This window comes from Galleria mellonella, unplaced genomic scaffold (assembly GCF_026898425.1).
Source record: "Galleria mellonella isolate WM207_F2 unplaced genomic scaffold, CSIRO_AGI_GalMel_v1 utg377, whole genome shotgun sequence".
Classification (NCBI taxonomy): domain Eukaryota; kingdom Metazoa; phylum Arthropoda; class Insecta; order Lepidoptera; family Pyralidae; genus Galleria; species Galleria mellonella.
Genome location: NW_026442089.1, coordinates 86,157 through 104,524, shown reverse-complemented (window position 1 = coordinate 104,524; position 18,368 = coordinate 86,157). Strand labels below are relative to the sequence as shown.

At 32.0% G+C, this 18,368-nt stretch overlaps 1 protein-coding gene across 3 annotated transcripts in view; it reads right to left on the bottom strand.

Moving 5' to 3' along the window:
• The window catches only part of LOC113518734 (cell adhesion molecule DSCAML1-like), a 261,553-nt gene that overhangs the window by 218,201 nt on the left and 24,984 nt on the right, over positions 1–18,368 (bottom strand). The window contains exon 1 of one of the 3 annotated variants that reach the window (XM_052897624.1): positions 12,022–12,289. The exons of the other annotated variants lie outside the window; for them this stretch is intronic. The gene's annotated coding sequence lies outside the window, so the exon portion shown is untranslated. Of the gene's footprint in view, positions 1–12,021; positions 12,290–18,368 lie in introns of those variants that run through there. 3 annotated transcript variants of the gene reach the window in all.

Below are 18,368 nucleotides of genomic sequence, written 5' to 3'. Positions count from 1 at the left end.
GGGGAGTACTTTGAAGGGGATAAAATTGATTTACCTGAATAATTGTAAAATAAAATTTTTAAAAAACTTTTATACGTACTTTCCGGACAAACCTCGTATATATATATATATATATATATAAATTGTGTGTGTGTGTGTATGTATTATATATAAGTATATTTATTACACTAATTGCCTAGTCGTCAAGCTAGAATACTTTGATATGAGTGCCTCCGATCAAACTGTTTATAATTACTCCTCTCCATCCAAAGGTAGCCTGGAAGAGATCGCTCTTAGCGATAAGGTCGCCCATTGTTTTCTCACTGCGATCATTTTATGTAAATATCTATAAAAAATTACTATTTAAATCATATGGAGGAAACAATAAAGAGTATCTATCTATGAGGAACCAGGCAGTAAACATCTGAAGATACGACCCAGAACACTCGGACCCGAGCAAATTTATAAAAATTCGTTTCCCAAATTAACCCAACCGGGAATCGAATCCGGGATCTTATTACGCAAAACAATATGTCTACAAAGTCGACCTCCTCGTAGTCCCCTCAGGGAATATTTGCAGTTAATTCCACGTGAATGAATCATGGTGTATCGACTTGACTTGATTTTCATCTGTCATCCCTCACCAGTGCCCTGCCAGTATATACCAATAGGGTAGTTGGGGTTACCATTCCATTATTTATATACATACACATACCATACCATAAAAAAAAACATATAATAAAAACACTAGTCGATGTATGGATTCTAATATTTTATCTGTTATTTTTATGAAGTAATTGTTGAATACTCAATTCAATTCAATTATATCTAATTCAATTATATATATATATATATATATATATATATATATATATATATATATATATATATATATAAATAAATAAAAACATAGATATATATATATATATATATATATATATATATATATATATATATATATATAAAAGATTGATGAATGTGGAAGAAGCGAAAGAGGTTTGTTTGAATCGAAGCATTTGGCGTTCCATTGTTTCTGCCTACCCTAATGGGAGACAGGCGTGACAGATGTGTATGTATGTATGTATGTATGTATATATATACAGCCTTTAACTGTCCACCGCTAAACGTAGACGTAGGTAGGACGCCTAAAGAGGCTTTTGCCAGTAGTTTCATGCTTGACAGGTGGACATGCAGCCGCAGTCAAGCTTTGATGATGTATTAAGAGGGACGCTGCTGCCCACCCCTCTAGCATTAAGTTCTCTTAGTCGCCTCTTATGACATCCACGAAAAAGGTGGTGTCCTATTCTTCACCGGAACTACACGTCAATGTATATACAGTGAGTGTAGAAAGTATTCGTACACCTAGGGTTGTAATAAAAAAAATACGAATTTGATAGACTTTCTTTTATTTATCTAATTTAAATCAATACTATTAAATATTTTAACATTCCCGCACTTTATTTATGATAATTTTTGTTTTTTAATAAAAAAAATTATACAACATAAAAATATTTTTACGTTAACTATGCAAATAATGACAAACAAAAAGTATTCGTACACTTATAAAATTTGTAAGTAAATGAATATTAAAAAAATATTAATACTTTGTTGGACTACCGTTAGCATTGATGATAGCTTGGAGTCTCTGCGGCATCGAATCAACTAGTTTGAAAATATAAGAAGACGGTATCAATGCCCATTCTTCGCGAAGCGCAATTTTTAGTGTTTCTTTACTCGAAATTGGTCGATTTCGAATTTTATTATCGAGATAATCCTACACATGCTCTATAATATTAATATCAGGTGATTGAGGAGGAATCTCTAGGTATTTTGGAGCGTTAAACAGGATCCATGCTTTAGTATTCCATGCTTTATGTTTAGGGTCATTATCTTGTAAAAATATCCAATTATTGTTAAAACCCATTTGAGCTGCACTAGAGAGAAGATTCTCTTTTAAAATATTAATATACGTTTTGTGATCCCTAATTCCATCAATAAATGCAAGTTTTCCCACCCCAAAAGCACTCATGCAACCCCATACAAATACTGACCCACCACCGTGTTTTACCGTTGGACATAAATTTTCTTTCTTATATTCCATATTAGGTTTTCTCCATACCATATGATGTCCATCCGATTTGAAAATATTATATTTCGATTCATCTGAGTAAATAACAGTTTGCCAAAAATGATTTTTTTCATTAATATATTTTTTTGCGAATTCTAATCTTTTTTTCTATTAATATCATTTACCCAATACTTTTTACGCGCAGTTCTTCCATGATAATCGTTACTACGTAATACGTTCCGAACGGTACTGACAGAAATATGGCAATCATTGATATTATTAATTTCTTGTAACACTCGAGGGGCACTAATTTTTGGATTTTTTTTTACACAATTTAAAATTTTCCGATCCAATCGAGGCGTGATTTTTGATGGACGCCCCACCTCTGGGTTTGTTTTTTAGTGTTTTTGTAATAGAAAACCGATCAATTACAATCTGTACGGTTGAACGTGGTCTATTGACAAATTTTGCAATTTCACATAATGATTTGCATTGATTATGCAAATTAATAATAATTTTTCTCTCCTCTTCACTCGTTTTTTTTGCTTTACGACCCATTTTTGTAACTAAACACGTCTATACTTGTCACGAGTGCAACTAAAACGTCTAATATCTATACCTACGTATTAAAAATGACCTTGGCATTGTAGGCATATGAAAAATTCGATTGATTAAATGATTTATACAGAATTTCATTTAAAAAAGAATGAATGTACGAATACTTTTTGTTTGTCATTATTTGCATAGTTAACGTAAAAATATTCTTATGTTGTATAATTTTTTTTTAAAAAAAACTAAAATTATCATAAACAAAGTGCGGGAATGTTAAACTATTTAACAGTATTGATTTAAATTAAATAAATAGAGGAAAATCTATCAAATTCGTATTTTTTTTATTACAACCCTAGGTGTACGAATACTTTTTACACTCACTGTATATATATATATATATATATATATATATATATATATATATATATATATATATATATATATATATATATATATATATATATATATATATATATATATATATGTATATATATCCCCAAATACTCTACATAATGAAACCTTAATTACTGTTACTGATTCATATGTAACCATGGAAATATAATAATCTACGTTAATCTAATTTAATAGCTCCCAATATTGGAAATAGTTTCCAAACATGATCCATTCATAACTTAGATTATAATTTAAGATTTATAAAGACAAAAGATGTTTTAAATAGATGAAAATGGAGTGGTAACCCTACCCGTGCTATCGGTATACACCGGCGGGGCACCAGTGAGAGATGATAGGTGAGGATGAAGCAGGTCAGTTAGTCCATCGTGACGAATTCAACAAGAATTGTTCATGATGGTTTCCAGGGGGAACCACGTGGTCGACCTAATAGGGCATATTGCTAGCAATGGGCCTGAAAACTCCTTTGCTAACAATCTCTTTCCTAACGTTCCTTTTACGGAGATATATTACATGCAATTTATATATATATATATATATATATATATATATATATATATATATATATATATAGGTTTTGCATTTCTTTTATGAAGAAACCTCTTTACGTCCCTTTTGACCCTTTAGTCGTTTTCTTTAACAGGTGCATTAAATTTACAGTGTACAGAGGAATAATATCTGAGTCCTCAGGAATGGCAACGCATGGAGGTTATCATAGGGGAAAGAGTATACTCTGTTATGTCCATGCTACTGTTCATGTCTATAGGCGACGACTACCACTTTCCATCAGGTGGGCCGTCAGCTTGTTTGCCATTCTAAGTTGCATAAAAAAAATAGTAAATAATTCCTATTAATATTATAAATGCGAAAATTTGATAAATTTGAATGAAATTTGGTACAAGGGTAAATCATGTCTTAACTTTGTACATAAGATATTATTATATACTCACTGATTGATTGACTAAAGTTACGAGATATAACTAGTTAATAATTATTTGTAAACTACTTCCACACTTCAGTTCTTAATGAATGAATTCTTAAATACTTTACCAACTTCATACATTTTCAAATACGTACAGTTGCATAAATTTCGGCCCAGCCCACTCACTCTTCGAGCGACGTCGTATTCGCCGTAATTCAGAAAGTTTGCAAGTAGTTATTGTTATTTCTTTGTAAGAAGCACCATTTAAGGAAATATTTTTTCATTATTTTTATGACTATAGTAAATGATATAGGTTTTAGTCCGTGAGATACATATATATACTTTTACCAGATGAAAATTTTGTTCAAAAATCATTTGCTTGTGTACTTCTGTCCAATTCGTGTTTTTACCGTGAAGCAGTTGTGTTTGCATGGCTGTGTTTCGGTTTGAAGGGTGAGATATGGCAATGAATTTACAGGGTACAGGGGAATAACACTTGAGTCTTAAGGAATGGCAACGCTTGGGGGTATCATGGGCGAAACAGTATACTCTGTTATGTCCATGGTACTGATCATGTCTATAGGCGACGGATTCCACTTTCCATCAGGTGGGCCGTCAGCTTGTTTGCCATTCTAAGTTTCATAAAATAAAATACTCTATACTACATAAATAAATTTTTAATGAGATATTATTAGATTAGTTATTATTTATATATTTATTAATTTAGTATATACTATGTATGGTTATTTATATATGTATTGTATGTGATTTACGTGTGTATATTTTTTGTAAGTATATTATTCTATATGTTTGTAAGTTTATTTATCATAAATTGGCGTTCAAAATATTTATTTAATTTACATTTTTTTTTTTAATCTATGCACCGCTATTTACTCACTCTGTTTATCGTAACGGTTGACTGATAGAGAATGCCATCAAGCATTAAGTCCGCCCTGCAGACATTTTTCAATGTGTGCAAAAGTTCGTCACGCCTGTCTCCCACTGGTGTAGGCAGAAACAATAGCACGCCAAATGCTCCGAACCAAATACTCCACTTTCCCTTCCTTCACATTAATTAATCTATTCATACGCTCTCGTCAATTGCGGGTACTTTTAACTAGGCCCTTTTTAGTACGTCACCTCACATACTTAGTCGATGTATGTACGTCTAAAGCGACCTCTATCGACATTATGAAGAAAGCTCTGATTGGTTTGGGATAAATTGCAATGTCAAATATGCATCTCTATCTAATTTATTATAGTTGCTGTACATACATCATGATATTAGACGATAATTTTTAACTGCTGAACATAAAGGGAGTCATTCCTGTAGTTGCCACACTTGGCAAGCGGGTTAGCAACCACAGTTAGGTTTTTAGTGATGTTTTAGGACGAACACTGCTGGCCATATTTCTACCATTCAGTTCCCTTTGCTTTAGGCTTAGGCTTTGTATTATTTCAAAATTAATATTAACAGAGATGTACAGCAGGTGTGTTTCAGTTGTAAGAGTTCCCATCTTAAAAACAATGGTGTAAAGAAATATTAAAGTCAATGACATAGTGTATTGGAGATATAAGAATAATACATAGATCACGTACATCTAGATGGAGTAACACTCTATAAACACCACCACTTCACCAAAAACAACCCAGCGTTATTTATATACGAACCCGAAAACCATTACACTCCTTTACTCCTCAATCGGATAATAAATTGTCTAAACATGCCAACACAGTAGGTAGCTAATATAAATTCTTTGTTTACAGTTTCATTCACATCCCGAATATTAAAGGATGAACATGGGTGTTTAATTTGCTTTTAAATTGACACAGTCGTCGTTTCGTAATACAATAACGACAGGACCCGCCATCAGAATACTGTCTAACCGTCGTCATGGAGCCCATTAGGGAACTGAACCCACAGTGGAATGGTTAGGAATGGTATATTTCTCAACTGTTCCATCAGACAGTTATAAGCCCGTCCATAATCGTAACGGTACGGATAAGAAACTCGAATTAAGATAACATCCACGTGTCATATTACTTTCTTTACGATAAAGTACAATTAGTGGCAATAAGATTTTTTTTATACAACTTAGAATGGCAAACAAGCTGACGGCCCGCCTGATGGAAAGTAGTAACCGTCGCCTATAGACATGAGCAGTAGCATGGACATAACAGAGTATACTGTTTCGCCCATGATACCCCCCATGCGTTGCCATTCCTGAAGACTCAGGTGTTATTCCTCTGTACAAATTCTTAGTATAGTAACGACACGAAAAGGGTTGATGTCAGGCAGGCGGCCGGTTGTAAAACGAAATCAAATCTTTTGGTAATATAGATAAAAAAGATAATTACGCCGACCCCATATAGTAATGGGGATAAAGGTAGGAAGAAGAATTTTTAGTAATATTATGAACTAACTTTTGCCTGTGACTGCGTACGCGTGGATTAGGCAGTAGGTGACTAATTCTAGATGGCGTATCGAGATCAAATGTACATCGTATTTTAAGTTAGATCATTAGGAAAATAATTAAATTCAATATTAGTCTAGTAGTTTCTGCATGATACCAGAATAAGCATACAGATAAATAGATATAGAAACGCACACACACACATAAAAACGCTCACAACACGCACGCACGCAAGCACGCATGCATGCACACACACACGCATGCACACACACACACACACACAGAGGGAGAGAGACAGAGAGAAAGAGAGAAATAAAGAAAAATATAAAAAAAAATGGTTTAATTTCCACTGCTTTTAAGCTACTTCAAAAAGAAAGAAGTTTTCAAATCGGTTGTACTTCTTTTTATGTTTATTACCTCATAATTCTGTCAGCTCTAAACCGATTTGAAAAATATTGCGTTGCCATTCCTGAGGACTCATGTGTTATTCCTCTATACAGTGCAAATTCACGCCATATCCTAACCTTCAAACCGAAACACAGCCATGCAAACACAACTGCATCACGGTTGAAACACGAATGGGACAAAGGTGTCTAAGCAAACGACTTTTATACAAAGTCTATATATATATATATATATATATATATATATATATATATATATATATATATATATATATATATATATATACACATATATATATACACATACATACATATACACACATATATACATATACACACACAAATAAATAATATTGAATATTGAATCGCAGTTGGAATTTGAAAAAAAAAAGGTTATTCTGATACATTATTTTGAATTAAGATTAATCTCTCCATCGTGATTCAATTACGAAAATATTCTATCGCTTCTTAATAAAATTTACCGACACTTTACCACTTATTATTATAATTTTATTACCCATTGTCAGAAGCGTTCGCATTATTTCTGTTACGTTAAACATAATTAACAAAAGCACCGTTGCAAACAACACAGTGATAACGTTAATTATACACCGTTACGAAGCGTTAACGTAATAATTTAACAATTTAAAGACAAGACGTCCGCCCCTAGTTGGGAAAATAACGGTAATACCACCTTAGCGAAAATTTGTCGTGTTGCATTGTATTTGTACAAAGAAATAACGAGTTATGCGCGTCTCTGCGCGACAATGAATATCGCCGTTGTCTCGTCCCTAACGAGACGACAGTTATTCTTGTAGGGTTGCCATATTTCTGTAGAAAAAAAATAAATAAAAAATATCTTTTTTTTTTCTTACACAGTGTCCACAATGTTTGATTGTGGGCACACGTGGTTTTGATGGCTTGGTAAATGAAACTGAAAATTACTGAATTCACCTTCTGATTTATTTCTTGTAACACTAACTTATTTCTTGTAACACTGACTTATTTCTTGTAACACTGACAAGTATTCTGATTAAAGAATATCAAACTAATTACATCTTTCCGATTTAATTAATAACTAAAATATAATCATAGATACACGCTGATTTCACACAATTAACTTAAAAATGTAAAGTAATAATAAAATTATTTAAAAGAGCAACACGCAAGTTTCTTGCTCGTTCTTCTTGTGATGAGACAGCGGTAGATTAAAAAAAATGTAATGACTTTTCAAAAGTGCTTCAATGTAAGTTTATTTGAATAAATGATTTCTATTCTATTCTATTCTATTTGATCAAACGCCGAACAGAAGAGAGAGAACCATCGACAATCCTAGTTACATTTTTTCCTAGATCATAGACTATAAGAAATTGAGATTCTGTCCATTGGGAATAAATTATGATTGATTAAACTGAATATAGAAATGAAATTTAGACATGTCGAAGTATATAATATAGCAAAAACACATAGTTTATAATTATTCATCCTTGTGATCGCCCAGTGGTAGAAATTCGACCATAATATATATTGTAATAAGTGAATTTATTATGGTTATGTTTAACATTTAGTAAAACTATAGACAAATAATATTAAAGACAAATAATATTAATCTATTCTCAATTTGATCACAGACTTTAACAATAAACAAATAATTATTTAATAAGTATTCATGCATGTGTGTGTCAAATATATGGTAATGTGTGTAATATTTTTTTTTTTATTGATTTAATATATTTTTTACGACTAATTTATAAATATTAGCATTCTATACTTCTTCTCTATATATACTATAAGTGTGCCAAATCTTATACTTATTATATATACTTTATACGCAATTTTCGTAAAAAGGGGTACTAAGTTTTTGCTTCACGTATTTATAAACAGATACTTATACTACTTTACATCATTCCATAATTATTTATATGTAAATAACAATTTTTATATATAATATTAACAGCCGATAAGATATATTAATAAAAATATATTTAAACTCTGTAAATTATATTTCTATCTGTGTTTTATATACTGGTAACCCGTACCGAAATCCCACTCTTTTTGCAAATTAAAAAACAATTGCAAAAGCTACAGTATTAATCATAATCAAATTAAATACCTTAGTTACATTGAACTTGTTACAAAAACAAGCTATGGCAAAAAAATGTAAGCATATATGATCCCAGACAAAACCGCAGCTAGTCACTAGTCACGAATAAGAGACTAAATATGCGTAAATTACCAATAATAGTAATAACGTTCCAGAAGATAAAATTAAAAATGTAGTTCGCGAATCAATTTAGTTTACACTATTAAGTCCAATTTTGCGGATAACATGATACCTTTCTCTCGTCGTCTTTTAAAAGTTTAAAACATTTTTCTACTAGTTTTCTTCTCTTTTATTTTAGTTGTGGATTGAAAACGCTCTCGGCCCTTAAAAGTTTCCTAAACTTTAAGCTGTTTACTCTGCTATTCAGAACAAACTCAGCAAATTCAGTCTGAATATTCTAATCACCTCAGGGTTGAGTTACACACGCATAATGGACACAAGACTAATATCGAGTAAATTTTACGCTGTAACCGTCAACCCTATCAGCTCGGCAACGTTATAACAGTTATGCTATTATTATGTTAATAGCCCGCTATTATAGTAGATATCATTATCTTGCCGGAGTTACTCGGATCTTCAGCCAAGGGTTAATTTATTATGTACTCTTCCACGCTTCCCGCAATAATTTTCAATTAAATTTAAGCCTCTCCGTTTTTAATTTGAAAATTGTTTTAAATCAACATAAACATTTAACCGTTGATTCTTTTTCACAGTTGCGATTTATTTTATTAGTTATTATGATGTTTTAATTTGTGAAAAATTTCACTGTTATTATTAATTTGATTGTGTATATATGTGATGTGGAGTGTTTGTTACCCAATTTGGAGTGTTAAGGTTTATATAGATGTTTTTTGATTGATAATGTTTACTAACGTAACCAATAACAAGTAGTTATAATTGATTATAATTTTTTAACGAAATTGAAACAGATAATGCTGTGTTATATAATAAAATTTATAATATCGCCTTTTTCTTTAATATCACTATTGAAAAGCCAATAAGAGCATATTAGTTTACAAATAAATTATTATATTATGAATACAACAAAGAATCATATGTCGGACTCATAAAAGACACAACAAAATAACGATTACTCTCAAAAAAGGTTATAAAAACTTTTAATATTCAAACAAAGTGTGATAACAGTTCTTTAACTGTCACAATAACAACGTTAACATAAATAACGTGTTCACAAAGCAATCAAATAGAGGGTCGCTATGAGATATCGCATAGTTTTCATAAAGAATGTGACTCCGGTGTCCTGAGGCAGTAATAAATTCACTTCCGCACGGGAGTCCCTCAGAAGCCCGCCATAACTCTCCCAGGATTAAAATCCCGGTCCGTGAGCCCTTCGCCTGCGCTAAATTGAAGGGTTCTTATCGAAAATATTTATTAATTAACGGTTCATTGGTTAACGTTATTGTTTAAGTAGCGATTATTTTATTAACGTTATCAAAACGCAGCTAAACGGTTTCCTCTAGTGGGGCGATTATGAAATAACGTGTTATTATAGGACATTATTTGTGTGTTAAAATTGTAATAAGTTCTTATGAGAATTTAAACACGTGTTGTAATTGTTTTGTATTAAACAAAATATATATTCTGCTATCTCTGTTTCCTAAATAAATATTTATTAATTATATTAGACTTCTCTGAAACTGGGCAGGTGGCAGAGTTACGTGGTAATTCGAAAATAAATAATTTTGTACAAAAATCCCAAATTGTTGCCAACTTGCTAACAGACATGTAGATTTGAATTATAAACTTATGGAATATAAAAAATTATGGAACCAATTTTGATGATTTTTTATGGGATCAAAATAAAAGTATATCTTTTCAAATAAAAAAGATTTTTTAATCGGAATACCAATACACTTAAAAATTCCAAAAAAAATGAGATTTCTTTGAAATCGGTTAATAAAAAATGTAACAACTTCCATTTTGACAAAATTAATATTTCGCTACCCTAACCACTACTCCCATTCGGGGGAGACGATGATGATTAACAAAACACCTATAGATTAGAAAAGAAGGGATTGTTGGTAATGCTGCTAATAATATACCCAATCAGGTCGACCTCCCCGTTGTCCCCCCTGTAAACCATCGTGCTGAATTCCAGGTGTATTCATCACGATGGGCTAACTGACCTGTCGTTTTATTCTCACCTATCATCCCTCACTGGTGCCCCACTAGCATATACTGTTAGCACGGGCGAGGTTACCATTCCATTATCATCCATTAAAAAAAAAACACTTATAGGTTGTAAACTCGATAAATTTTGAGACATAATTATGAAATTGTATTTCGCTTTGAATTTCCCTCGGATATGGCGAATTACAAGGTACTCGGGTACAGTGTAAGAAAGAGGTCGGCCATAGACCTACAGCTCAATTGATTAGAAAAATAAAAATTTTTGTTTTGTCACTAAAATATCATCTGTAACGTCGTACGTAATAAAATATTTAAATATAAAAAATAACATTATTGGTCTCCCGCAAAACTTCACGTCCATCACACAGCATGATAATCCTCAAAAATAACAACACACGAAGGCGACCATGGGCATCACAGAGTATTCTGTGATATGTACGTTACTTTATCATATATTCGTAATTATTATAGTACCAAAAGTATATCCGGAATTGGCAAAAATATATAAAAAAAAAACGGCAATTTGAAAACCTAATTTTGAAAAAAGGAATAGGTTAGGAAATATACTTGAAGATGGGTAAGTAAGGAAGCCGATGCCAAGATATTTATGAAGGTCATATTTGTTTGATCCATCTAAAAATTGGAAAGCTATATCCGATATGTATTTGCGTACAATGTATCTCTCTTACATCAGCAAAATGTAATAAGTGCCACTTTTACCAATATTGAGTTACAATACATTCGGTTTGTTTTTGCATTGAATGTATCTTAACTTATCTATGTCTACACTAATATTATAAAGAGGAAAGATTTGTATTTTTGTGTGTATGTATCTTTGCAATGAATAAACACAAAAACTACTTTGTCGATTTCAAAAATTCTTTCACCATTAGAAAGCTATGTTCACCCCGAGTAACATAGGCTATATTTATTGCTAGAAAAGATTAGGGATCTTTACTAAAACGTTAGTAACATAACTCAAGGTGGACAAGGCGAAAGGCGGAAGTTATGCGTACCTTCGACAGCTGCAACTCACGAGTACAGCGCTGGTGTGCTTAAGTGGATGACCTAACCACCGCAGTACAGCTCCTCGTCTTCTTTGCTGTTTTAGGTGGCTTCGATGGGCAGAATAGCACGGAATAGTTTTTACTTAATTTGTCCAACATAAAAGTGTATAGTATATTTTTCACTGCGATGCACGCGCGCGACGGGTTCGCTCGGCAAGCGGGATAATTACACTCTGCTCTGTGTCGTTTTTGATGCGTCACTTGCCCACAGAGCATAATAAAATAGATTAACCTAGGTACAATCGAAGCGGCGTACCCACAAGGTGTAAAAAAAATGCTATAAAATATCTTTGGTCGCGTGCGCTGCGGAAACTATTGGTGATAGAACAAAAGTATGTTCTACAATATTGAAGTTAAAATATCAATAACTACAAAAAACTTCCCAATACTATATGTCCAACTATTATCGTTATGTCAGAATAACCACTTTTTAAAATGTTATAAAAACGACCACCGCTAGTTATTATATAAAAAGAAAATATTTGTTGTTGTCATATTTCTGTAAAAAAAAAAAAAATATTAAAAAAATTAACTTTTTTTTTCTTACATAGAGTCCACAATGTTTGATTGTGGTCATGTGTGGGTACGTGGTTTTGATGGTTTAGTAAAAAAAAAAAAACTGAAAATTACTGAATACACTTTCTGATTTATTTCTTGTACCACAATAAGGATAAATCTAATTAAACAATAACAAATTAATTATATTTGTCTGATTAACAACAAATAACAGAAATATAATCACAGAAACACGCTTGCTTACTATTATTTTATAAAAAGAAAATATTTAATTTTTTCTACATTTGTTTATTTATTTGTACTAATATTATAATTTGAGATAAACGAAAAGTATTAAAATTATACCTGACACTACAGCAAAATGCTAAGCACGCACCACATTTTGCAGGTGTTACGATGCACGCACACACACACACACACACACACACACACACACACACACACATTTTGGATGAAACTGTTATAATACGAATTGTTTTTCTTTTTAATTTTATATTCTTTATTTATATATAAATGTTTTGTGGGTAGTTTCGTTATCATAATTCTTTTTTTTAACCCCTGTGTGGGTGTAGTCGCATATTTATGTAAAATAAAGTTTCTTTGTTTTCTTTCTATACAGGTTAAGTTTACACAGTCTCTCGCGGGTATTTTTTTTTCTGAAAATGCCTTTAGATATATTAGAATAATGTACTATGCGTTGTTGCACCTGCTCCCTCATTCTTGCGTAGCAAATTGCTCAACCATTTTGCTACCGAGATTTACATTTTGTATAATTCGACCGCACACGAACGACGTCGTTGTATCACAAACTGCGTCGTTCTCTCACTTTTTAGGGTACCGTGCCTGGAAAGGAATAAATGGGACTCTTACAGGATCACTCGCGTATCTGTCTGTCATAGGCAATTTAGTCAGAAACTACTAGACTGATTGAATTCAAGTTTGGTATATATTGGTGTAAGATGCTAACCCAAAACGGGCATATAACGTAATTTTTTTTAATGCAACTTAGAATGGCAAACAAGCTGACGGCCCACCTGATGGAAAGTTGTAACCGTCGCATATACACATGAGCAGTACCATGGACATAACAGAGTATACTGTTTCGACCATGATACTCCCCATGCGTTGCCATTCCTGAGGACTCAGGTGTTATTCCTCTGTACCCTGTAAATTCACTACCATATCCCACTGTCTGTTTAATTATTGTGAACATATAGTTGGTGTATATTTTATAAATAAATAAATAATTAATACCTAAACGACATGACATACCCGTATCATCTCTTACAAAGCACCAAAGACTTGTTGGCCCATGAATAGACAGAGTTAATCACAAAGGAACGCTGACCCAACACTTATTAAGGAGCTCAAGTAATCCCCGATAACAACTTGGCTAATCAATGTTGGCGCCATGCACAGACGGATAAAATAAACTGTATATAAGTATGTTTTTTTAAGGTGAAGGATGGGATGGCCTATTCTATATCGTGTAGGTTTCGACATAGAATAGGCCACCTCTTCCTTTCACGTAGGTGTCGTAAAAAGCGACTATGAGAACTTATGGTGAAAAGAGATAGACAGAAGAGTCCCTCTTAATACATCATAATGTTATGTCCATGGTGCATACTGCTCATGTCTATTGGCGACGGTTACCACTTTCCATCAGGTGGGCCGTCAGCTTGTTCTGGTCCCACAGAAATTTTATCAAAACCCATTTCAGCCATTATCCGTCCACTGCTGGACATAAGCCTCCCCCATAGACTGCCATAAAGAACGGTCCTGAGCCACCTGCATCCACTGACTCCCTGCAATGTATTTCATGTTGTCACTCAATCTAGTGGGGGGTCGTCCTACACCGCGTTTACCCGTACGCGGTCGCCACTCAAGAACCGTTTAGTGGTTTAATTTTTATATTAAAATAACTGATTTTGTCACATCAAAATTGACTTCGGTTTATTTAAATTAAAATTAATGGTCACGTTACGTTTATATGTTATTTTGCTTTAATATATTATTATTTAATATAATATATGTTTTTTTTGTTTTTTATATATATATATATATATATATATATATATATATATATATATATATATATATATATATATATATATATATATATATATATATATATGTGTGTGTGTTTTTTTTTGTAGAATAAAATGTTTTATATAACTTAGAATGGCAAACAAGCTGACGGCCCACCAGATAGGAAGTGGTAACCGTCGCCTATAAACATGAGCAGTACCACGGACATAACATTATTTAACACAAACGCCCGTAAAAATACCATATGACACGTACCACGGCTATGTCCGTTTGACCTAATTCCAGTACATTTGCGCCCATTCAAGATATATATATATATATATATATATATATATATATATATATATATATATATATATATATATATATATATATATATATATATATATATATATATATATATATATATATATATATATATATATATAGCTTATATTGAAAATACTGCTGTTCACACAATGTACGGCGCGGTGTCGAGGGGCGCTGATAACCCGTGTTAATTTCTTACGGCCGACCCTCAACGTGTGCTTGAAATGTAATTGTAAAGGACCGTGGACAAGCTTGTGTGACGTAACAAAGAGATGAGAAAAACGCCGGTCAAGTGCGAGCCGGACTCGCGCAACGAAGGTTCCATACAAAGTCGTCAAGTCAAAAAAATTGTTTTTTTTTTTTTTTTTTGTGAAATAACTACAAAACGGTTTTCGGATTTCTTTCCTTTACTTCTGCTACGTAACATTGTTTCTTGCCAAATTTAATGTTTCTCAGTCAACGGGAAGTATAAGTTTTGATTACCTTTGCGAATGTCAAAATGTGCAATATAAATGGAACATAAATGGCCATATCTTTTGATGGCGTCGATTTAAAAGCTTGATTTTTTCACTGCTTTATACGATCGCAGATCTGAGTATATGATATTAATTTCAACTTGATACCTCCACGCGTTCTTAAGAAAAAGAAAATTAACAGACGGATAGACGAACACGGACGGGCGAACAACAAATTTAGTGAATCTATAATATATATATACATATATATATATATATATATATATATATATATATATATATATATATATATATATATATATATATATATATATATATATATATATATATATATATATATATATATGCTTATATTGAAAATATTTAAATTTAAACGAATAATAACATCTAAATAAAATTAAAAATAAAAACTATTCTACGTTTCGAATCGGTAGCATTAATAGTTGCTTATATATAGCACTGTGATAGGCAGACGGACGGACTTTTTATACGACTAATATGTAAGTATACCCTTTCAGATAATAAATAAAAAGAAATCTCTTTATTTTCAGGTATATACCTACCCATAGTTTACAGTTACATTATTAATTATACAAACTATTATTATTGTTGTTAAAATACACAATAATTACAAAATACAAATTTAAATTATTTCATTATATAATCTTTTGTCATCAGGTATTTATTTATTTATTTATTTATTCATTAGTACAAATATGTGTACATGGCGGACTTAATGCTAAAAGCATTCTCTCCCAATCAACCATAGGGAAGTGTCAGAATACTCCAATGCGGTACTACTAATTATTGATATACATACATACTAAAATTACATATATAAACGAATAAATATATATGAATAACAAATATACTTACACATATATGATATATACTATATTATACACGAATTTGGGAATAATATAAAGCACTTATTGCTCGGATAAAAATAAAAAGTAAGCGTGAACGCTTTTTTTGAAAGACGGTTTAGTCGGTAGTCTCTTAATGGCATCAGGAAGCGCGTTCCAGAGTCGTGAAGAATGTAGGAGAAAAGAGTTTGAAGCGTAACCAGTACGGTGAGAGGGGAAAGATAATTGGAGAGAATTATTGGAACGAAGATTACGTTCGTGAGTTTCAAAAAGATAATGGAATTTACTCCTTAAGTATGCAGTGAGGAATACAGTTTTTACAATTTTTTTTTTACTTATTGTCATTCTCCAAATCAATTTAGAATTGACGGAGTTATGAGGTAACAAACATAAAAAAAAATATAACCGAATAGAGAATCCCCTTCTTTTTGGGGTCTGTTGAAAAGATACTGCTTATCTGCGTGACTTATATAATTAATACACAGCTAAAACTACTTACGAATCTAAAATCTTAAAATTTTTCAAATACAGACTTTAAAAAGCGTAACAGAATTTTTAAAACATAACCTCTAAGAGTTAAAAACTGTGATTGAAAGTGTGTATTTAATTTCACCAGTTTAGCATTCAAATATCACGGATATAAAACGTGAACGCAACCTTAGTGTTAATTTTTACACAACTCACACTTGCCACTCTATTTTATATTCAATATACGTATGCCATCGATACGCTGTCTTTGGTATCAATAAATCATCCAACAGTATATAAAAAAAAAAAAATTATAGATACGCACCGTACCAAAGAAATAACGCATACAGCCATCCGTGTTGAAGTAACTAAAGCACAGCCATCGCGGCGTCTCAGTGATAATCTATCACTATTAAACCCAATATCATCGTTGTTAACACACTGTACTGACAGTAGTGTAGTGTTGTCTACACTAAATCGTATATCGATTACTAATCGACAATTCGATTTCACGAATAATCGATTATGCTACTAGTATTTTAATGATACAATAAAATTTTTATTAGTCGATATCTGTACATAAAACTCTGTGTCATCACCATCTTCATCATACCAGCCATTGACTGTCCACTGCTGGACAAAATCCTCCCTCATGAAGGGTTTTACCAACAGTTGCCACGCTAGAAACATTTATTGAACAAAGCCTATTACGCACTAAACGATTACTTGAATGACAAGCGTGCATGCTGTTAGTCGATCATGCACGGACGTTTACGAACATGTAATTTTAGACATAGTACATTTAAATAAATACACATAATGTTAACAGAGATTTAAAAGAGTAACTGTTGAGTTTCTTGCGGGCTCGTCTCAACAGATAACAACATTCCGAATCCTGCAGTATATTTAAAAAATGACAATTTAAAAGCGCTTGTAAATAAGTCTATTTGAATAAAGACGATTTGAATTTGCATTTGTAAATTTGAATCTGTGTATAAAAAATTTACAGTGGCATTCTGAGAGTGCCGACAGAAATGAAAACTCAAACAATATGTACGTTTTTTTTTAATTGTCAGAAGTGCCGATTACGGTAACAAGTTCGCGAGTTCAATGGTTATTTCCGTCTCAAAAAATGTCAACATGCATGTGTGTTTATGTACGTACATACACAATATATATAGATACTTATATACAGAGGTGTCAGTTAAAATAACGGTAACATTTTTGCGAGTTCAATGGTTTTTTCCCCATCTCAAAAAATGCCCAAAGCACCTAAAAAAGTATTCACTTCAGAAAAATAAAAAACTTAAAGTACTAACGTGAGTATCTTAATAAAACCAATAGATGATAACTTGTCTGTTTGATTGCATGTTTGTTCCGATATCACACAAAAACTAATACGAATAAATTGCGTAAAATATAACATCAATAATCGATTCGATTCGATTGATTTATTTGATACTGTTTCTAGCCAATAGATATTTAGATTTTTTTTATACAAACTGACGGCCCATCTGATGGAAACTGGTAACCGTCGCCTATAGACATGAGCAGTACCATGGACATTACAGAGTATACTGTTTTGCCCATGATACCCCCCACGCGTTGCATT